The following is an 8,207-nucleotide window of genomic DNA, read 5'->3' on the forward strand; positions in this document are numbered from 1 at the left end:
GGTAGGGATTTGTCCCCAACCCAATTTGATGACTCGCATTGAAATAACCCGAGTAGGGATTCGTTCCCATTCACGGTTCACCTGACCTACTTGCTTGCTCTAATCCAATGGTTGGGCGTGCCCCATTCATGGTTGGTGGGCTCCCAATAGTTTGGATGTGGCTTTGGATAATTGCAAGACTAATAGGGTCAATGTTCATCAGGAAACTGCCAAGACTAAAAACGGATACTACCATCCCACAAATACTGATCAAAATCAATTGCCGTCGACCGTGCTAGTCAAGTAGCAAAGTGGCAACGAGGATGCATACAGTCTTTAGAAGGTTAATTAGAACAATCCAAAGGTCCTTCTCATTAATATCTGCAAGAGGAAAATGGAGTCAAGGTGGAGATCATTGAACGCGAGGATGAATTAAGTTTTGATGAAAATGCGACTAGAGTGAGAGAAGGAGAGAATTGCACGGCCGTCTTCGTCACTATCAACAACATCAAGCCAAGTATGCCTCTTCTTCACTGTATTTTCTCAACGCTTTAGAAATTGAGCATGAGAGTGTAGGGTTTGGGAGGAGGGGAGGGGTTGTAGAAACGAGATTTAGGAAATCATAAAAACTAGATAAGGCTAGGTGTTAGTGGGTCATGAATGAACAGATTGGAATGAGAAAGGTAGTTGTGGGCTTAACAACCCGGACCAGTAGGGTCCACATCAACTTAGTTAGGCTTACCCCATCTTCGTCGTTACCAACAACATTGGGCCGAGCATGTCTTTTCCACACTTTATTTTCTCTGTTATTCAAAAATTGGATGTTGGATTGCAAGCTTTGAGGGGAGAGGGTTTTTTTTTTCCAAAAACGAGGTGTAGGAAATAATAAAAATGATATAAGGCTAGGTGTTCGTTGGTTTAGGATTGAATAGATTGGGTCGAGAAAAGCAGTTATTGGTAGAAAAACCCGGACCGATAGGGTTCGCGTTAGCTTAGCTGGATTGGACACTTTGACTAAATCCGATTTTATTTTTGTTAACATTAACAAATTGAAAGATAAAATTTGTTTTATAGAAAGGGTGTATTTATTGGATACACTTGCAATTACATCTTCTCGCACATTGAACGGGTGGGGTCTTATGTTTTGGGCAGGAGTAACGTCGTTGGCGTTGCTAGCCATTTGTGCTATGTGCCATGCAAGAATTGCTGCGCTGGGTCATATACGCAGCACAAAAATTGGAGAAGGCTATAGTCGTAAATACTAATGAGAAGGGCCTTTGGATTGTTCTAATTGACCTTCTGAAGACTGTTTGTTTGCTTGATGCCTCTTTGCTACTGGACCAGCATGGTCGACGACAATTGCTTTTCATCAGTATTTGTGGGATGGTAGTATCCCTTATTAGTCATGGCAGTTGCAACATGAACATTGATCATATTAGGCTTGGCGACTAGAAAATGCAGGAAATCGAGCGAGAAATTTGGGTAGGGATTTGTCCCTAAAGCCGATTTGATGACTCGCATTGAAATAAGAATTTGTTCCAATACACGGTTCACCCGACTCGCTTCCTTGCTTTAATCCGATGGTTGGGCATGCCCCATTCATGGTTGGTGGGCTCCCATTAGTTTGGATGTGGCTTTGGATGTTGCCAAGACTAATATGGTCAATGTTCATCAGGCAACTGCCAAGACTAAAAAGGGATACTACCACCCCACTAATACTGATCAAAAGCAATTGCCATCAACCACGCTAGTCAAGTAGGAAAGCGGCAACGAGTATGCATACAGTCTTCATAACGTTAATTAGAACATTCCAAAGGACTTTCTCATTAATATCACAGAGATGAAAATGGAGTCGAGGTGGAGATCATTGAAGGCGAGGATGAATTGAGTTTTGATGAAAATGCGACTCGAGTGGGAGAAGGCGAGATTTGCAATGCCGTCCTCGTGACAATCAACAACAACGGGCCAAGTATGTCTCTTCTACACTTTATTTTCTTTTAGCACTTTAGAAATTGAGTGTGAGAGTGCAGGGTTTAGGGGTAGGAGGAAGGTTGCAAAAATGAGATCTAGGAAATAATAAAAACGAGATAAGACTAGGTGTTGGTGGGTCACGATCGAATATATTGGGGTGAGAAAGGCAACTGTGGGCTTAAAACCCGAACCTGTAGGGTCCACATCAGCTTAGCTAGGCTTACCCCATCTTCGTGGCTACCAACAACATCTGGCCGAACATGTCTCTTCCACACTTTATTTTCTCTGTTATTTAGAAATTGGATGTTAGATTGCAAGCTTTGGGGGGAGATGGGTTTTTTGCATAAACGAGCTATAGGAAATAATAAAAATGAGATAAGGATAGGTGATCATTGGGTTAGGATTGAATAGATTGGCTCGAGAAAATCAGTTGTGGGCTTAAAAACCAAGACCGTTTGTGGCTACGTTAGCTTAGCTAGGCTAGACACTTTGACTCAATCCGATTTTGCTTTTGTTCATATTAAAAAATTGAAGTAAAACAACTTATAATTAAAATTGGTGTACTTATTGGATACGCTTGCAATTACATCTTCTCGAAGATTAAATGGGTGGCGTGTCATGTTTTGGGAGGGAGTAAGGTCGTTGACGTTGCTGGCCATTTATGTTATGTGCCATGTCGGAATCACTGCTGTAAATATTGGAAAATGCTGGAGTCATAAATACTAATAAGACGGTCCTTTGGATTGTTCTTGTTGACCTTATGAAGATTGTATGTTTCCTTGTTGCCGTTTTGTTGCTTGACCGGCACGGTCGACAACAATTGCTTTTGATCATGTTTGTGGGATGGTAGTATCCCCTATTGGTCTTGGCAGTTGCTTGATGAACATTGACGACATTAGTCATGGCGGCTAGGAAAGGTAGGAAATTGAGCGAGAAATTTGGGTAGGGATTTGTCCCTAAACCTGATTTCGCCTAACCCGATTTGATGACCAGCATTGAAATAACTCGAGTAGGGTTTTGTTCCCATACACGGTTCACCCGACCCGCTTGTCTACTCCAATCCGATTGTTGGGCATGCCCCATTAATGTTGGTGGGCTCCCATTAGTATGGATGTGGCTTTAGATGTTGCCAAGACTAATATAGTCAATATTCATCGGGCAACTGCTAAAACAAATAAGGGAAACTACAATTCCACCGATACTGATGAAAAGCAATTGCCGTCGACCATGCCGGTCAAGCAAAAAGCGGCAACGAGGATGCATACAGTCTTAAGACGGTTAATTAGAACAATCCAAAGTACCTTCTCATTAATATGTTCAAGACGAAAACGGAGTCGAGGTGGAGATCATTGAAGACGAGGATGAATCGAGTTTTAATGAAAATACGACTAGAGCAGGAGAACGAGCGAATTTTACGGCCTTCTTCATCGCTATCAACAACATCGGGCCAAGTATGTCTCTTCTGCACTTTATTTTCTCTGCACTTCAGAAATTGAGTGTGAGAGCGCAGGGTTTGGGGGGAGGAGCGAGGTTGCAAAAATGAGATCTAGGAAATAATAAAAATGAGATAAGGCTAAGTGTTCGTGGGTCATGATTAAATAGATTGGGGTGAGAAATGCAATTGTGGGCTTAAAAACCCGGACCGGTAGTGTCCACATCAGCTTAGCTAGGCTTAACCGGTACCAACAACATCAAGCCGAGCATGTCTCTTCCACACTTTATTTTCTCTATCCTTCCAAAATTGGATGTTAGATTGCAAGCTTTGGGCGGAGAGGGGTTTTTTGCATAAACGAGGTATAGGAAATAATAAAAGTGAGATAAGGCTAGGTGTTCATTGGGTTAGGATTTTATAGATTAGGCCGAGAAAAGCAGTTGTGGGCTTAAAAACTAGGACTGATAGGGTCCACGTCAGCTTTGCTAGATTGGACACTTTAACTTGATCCGATTTTCTTTTTTGTTAAAAAAATTGAAAGAAAAAAACTCCTAATAAAAACTAGTGTAGTTTTTGGATTCGCTTGCAATTACATCTTCTCGAAGATTGAATGGGTGGCGTGTCATGTTTTGGGAGGGAGTAACGTCATTGACATTGCTTGCCATTTGTGTTATATGCCGTGCCAGAATCGTCGCGTTGGCTCATATACACGCCACAAATATTGGGGAAGGATGGAGTCATAAATACTAATGAGAAGGTCCTTTGGATTGTTCTAATTAATCTTCTAGAGACTGTATGTTTCCTTGTGGCCGCTTTGCTGCTTGACCGGCATGGTCGATGACAATTTCTTTTGATCAGTATTTGTGGGATGGTAGTATCCCTTATTGGTCTTGGCAGTTGCCTAATGAAAATTGACCATATTAGTCTTGGCAATTGGAAAAGGCAGGAAATCGACTGAGAAATTTGGGTAGGGATTTGTCCCCAAATGATGTGAATTGTTGCGGAAGGATCGTTCTACGAAGGCCCAGATGGTGCGAATTGCAAACCTCGACCTCCAATCAAACCTGTGATTGGCAACCTCGGTATAAACATGACCTGTTGACGAACACGTGTCAACCAACCAACGTTATAGATGCCACGAGTGAAAGAATTCCTATCTAGCTCGGTAAGTCGAATTGACCGCCACAAGATAATCTTGATTAGGTCAAGTCCTCAAAAGAACAGTAAAAAGAGAACCTCTCAATTCTTTTCCTCAAAAATAAAATATATCTGTCCCCAAAGAAATTTGGCAAATCCTTTATATAGCTGCCGTACCAACCCTAAAAACCAACCCTAAAAATATAATGCGTTATATTCTAAAATATTCCTATTTTAGAATATTCTTAAACAAGAATATATATAAATTGACTTGGTCAATTATTTGGTGACAAGATAATTAAATTGCACCAAGATTTCCAAGATTCTTCAAGATTTGATCCAAGGTCATCTTCATGCCAAAGATCACGAACCATGACGCCAACAGCTTGCCTAAATTGTTTGGCCCGCGCTCGAGTAATCTAACCAGTATGAATAGACAATGGGTCCCTAGCACCTCCTCCTCGATATGACTCAATGTCCACATCATTCCCTCCCCCGTGCAAAGGATTTGTCCTGAAATCATCACTGGCATCAAAAAGAGTCAAGTCAAAAACATTAAATGTGGCACTAACGTCATACTTACCTGGAAGATCAAGCTTGTAAGCATTATTGTTAACTCTTTCCAAAACCATGAATGGTCCATCCCCTCACGGTAATAACTTAGAATGTCGCTGCTCAGGAAATCTCTCTTTGCGCATATGAACCCAAACCCAATCGCCAGGTTCAAACACCACTTCCTTGTGCCCTTTGTTAGCTTGCCTTGCATATTGCTCAGTCTTGCGCTCAATATTTGTGCGCGTCTTCTCATGCAACTCCTTGACAAATTCAGCTTTCTTTGTTTCATCTAAATCCACACGCTTATCAACAGGTAAAGGGGCTAAATCTAATGGAGTTAATGGATTAAAACCATAGACAACCTCAAATGGTGTAAATTTAGTAGCAGAATGCATGCTCCTATTATATGCAAATTCAACATGTGGCAGACAATCTTCCCAAGATTTTATGTTCTTTTTAATAATAGCACGCAACAATACCCCTAAAGTTCTATTAAGTACCTCGGTTTGACCATCGGTCTGTGGATGACAAGTAGTAGAAAATAACAACCGTGTTCCTAGTTTTGTCCACAATGTTTTCCAAAAATAGCTAAGAAATTTAGAATCTCGATTTGAAACAATCGATCTAGGCATGCCATGCAAACGTACAACCTCCTTAAAGAACAAATTAGCAATATGAGATGCATCATCAGTTTTATGACAAGGTATAAAATGAGCCATCTTTGAAAACCAATTAACAACCACATAAATAGAATCTCTACCATACTTAGACCTAGGCAATCCTAACACAAAATCCATAGAAATATCAATCCAAGGATGCATTGGAATAGGTAATGGTGTATACAAGCCATGCGGTTTAGTTGTAGACTTCGATTGCTTACAAGCAATGTATCTCTCACAAACACGTGTGACATCTCTCTTCATATGTGGCCAATAAAAATGTTCATACAACACTTCATAAGTCTTATTAATGCCAAAAGGTCCCATTAAACCACCACTATGCGCTTCTCGCACCAACAATTCACGCAAAGAACACTTAGGCAAACATAGTTTATTTTCACAAAAAAGATAACCTTCATGCCCATAAAATTTATCAAATGCAGCAGTGCATCGGCTACCACATTTTCCTTACCTTTCTTGTACTTGATCACATATGGAAAAGTCTCAATAAACTCCATCCATTTGGCATGTCTTTTATTCAACTTTTGCTATCCTTTCAAGTACTTCAGGGTCTCATGGTCGGTGTGGATCACAAACTCCTTTGGCCATAAATAATGTTGCCAAGTCTCCAAAGCTCGCACTAAAGCATACATCTCCTTATCATAGGTAGGATAATTCATTGTTGCTCCACTCAATTTTTCCCTGAAATAAGCTATGGGACGCCCTCCTTGCATCAACATGGCTCCAATTCCTATACTAGAAGCATCGCACTCTATCTCAAAAGTAGCATTGAAATTCGGCAAAGATAATAAAGGAGCATTAGTTAACTTATCTTTTAGCAGATTAAATGCTTTCTCTTGCTCTTCTCCCCACGTGAAACCCATGTGCTTCTTGTTTACCTCAGTTAATGGTGCAGCAATAGTGCTAAAATTTCTCACAAATCGTCGATAAAAACTCGCCAATCCATGAAAGCTATGCACCTCTCCTATGGTCTTAGGCGTTGGCCATTCACGGATTGCTTTAAACTTTTCTTCATCAACCTGTATACCATTAGCACTAACAACAAATCCTAGAAATACTAATTTGTTGGTAACAAAAGAGCACTTCTTTAGATTAGCGTATAATTGTTCGGCCCTTAAAACTTGCAAGACAACTCGCACATGCTCAATATGATCATTAGAACTTTGGCTATAAATTAAGATGTCATCGAAATAGACAACCACAAATCGACCAATAAAAGCACGCAAAACATGATTCATAAGTCGCATAAACGTGCTCGGTGCATTAGTTAATCCAAATGGCATTACTAACCACTCATATAATCCATACTTGGTCTTAAATGCAGTTTTCCATTCATCACCTTCTTTCATCATAATTTGATGATAGCCACTTTTCAAATCGATCTTAGTGAAAATGCAAGAACCTTGCAACTCATCCAACATGTCATCTAACCTAGGAATAGGATGTCGATACTTTACCGTAATATTATTGATTGCTCGGCAATTGACACACATTCACCAAGTTCCATCCTTCTTTGGCACTAACAAAACAGGGACAGCGCACGGGCTAAGACTCTCTCTCACATACCCCCGTTCCAATTGTTCGCTAACTTGCCGCTGAAGTTCCTTTGTCTCCTCGGGATTGCTTCGATATGCGGGTCGGTTAGGTAATGGCGCACCAGGAATCAAGTCAATTTGATGTTCTATGCCTCGAATCGGTGGTATTCCTCCAGGAAGTTCATCAGGAAAGACATCTTCAAATTCCTGCAATAAAGATACAACAGGACTAGGCAAACTTGGGTCAAGATCGTTAGTAGAAAATAAAACCTCCTCGTACACAAGTACAAGCATTGGTCGATCTAGAACTAAAGCTCTCCTCACTTCACTTGATTTTGCATAAAAATTATTTTTCCTCTTTTCTTTCCTCTCTTCTTTTCCCTCGGTTTTTACCACAATCTTTCTCTCGGCCTCTCCTTTTCCTTGCATCTTAGACACACCACGCAAGCCGTCGAATTTCTCACTTTTCTCTCTCTCTCAGCTTCTCGTTGTAACTTGAGTTAATCTTGATACACCTCACTAGGCATCATTAGTACCAAGGTATAAGTCTTTTGATTAATCATCAATGAATAACGATTAGTATACCCATCATGATGTACCTTTCGATCATATTGCCATGGTCTTCCAAGTAAGATATGACCCGCTTGCATAGGTACAACATCACACTTTACCTCGTCCTTATATCTCCCTATCTCAAATGGAATTCGAACTTGCTTCGATACTTTCACCTCACCACTATCATTTAACCATTGAAGTCTATAAGACCTAGGGTGCTTTGTTGTCTTCAAGCACAACTTATCCACCATAATACAACTTGCCACATTCGCACAACTACCTCCATCAATTATCATACTACAGATCTTACCATTCACCACACACCTTGTATGAAACAAATTATCTCTTTGTTGGTGATGCTCC

This window comes from Eucalyptus grandis, chromosome 3 (genome assembly GCF_016545825.1).
Source record: "Eucalyptus grandis isolate ANBG69807.140 chromosome 3, ASM1654582v1, whole genome shotgun sequence".
Taxonomy (NCBI): domain Eukaryota; kingdom Viridiplantae; phylum Streptophyta; class Magnoliopsida; order Myrtales; family Myrtaceae; genus Eucalyptus; species Eucalyptus grandis.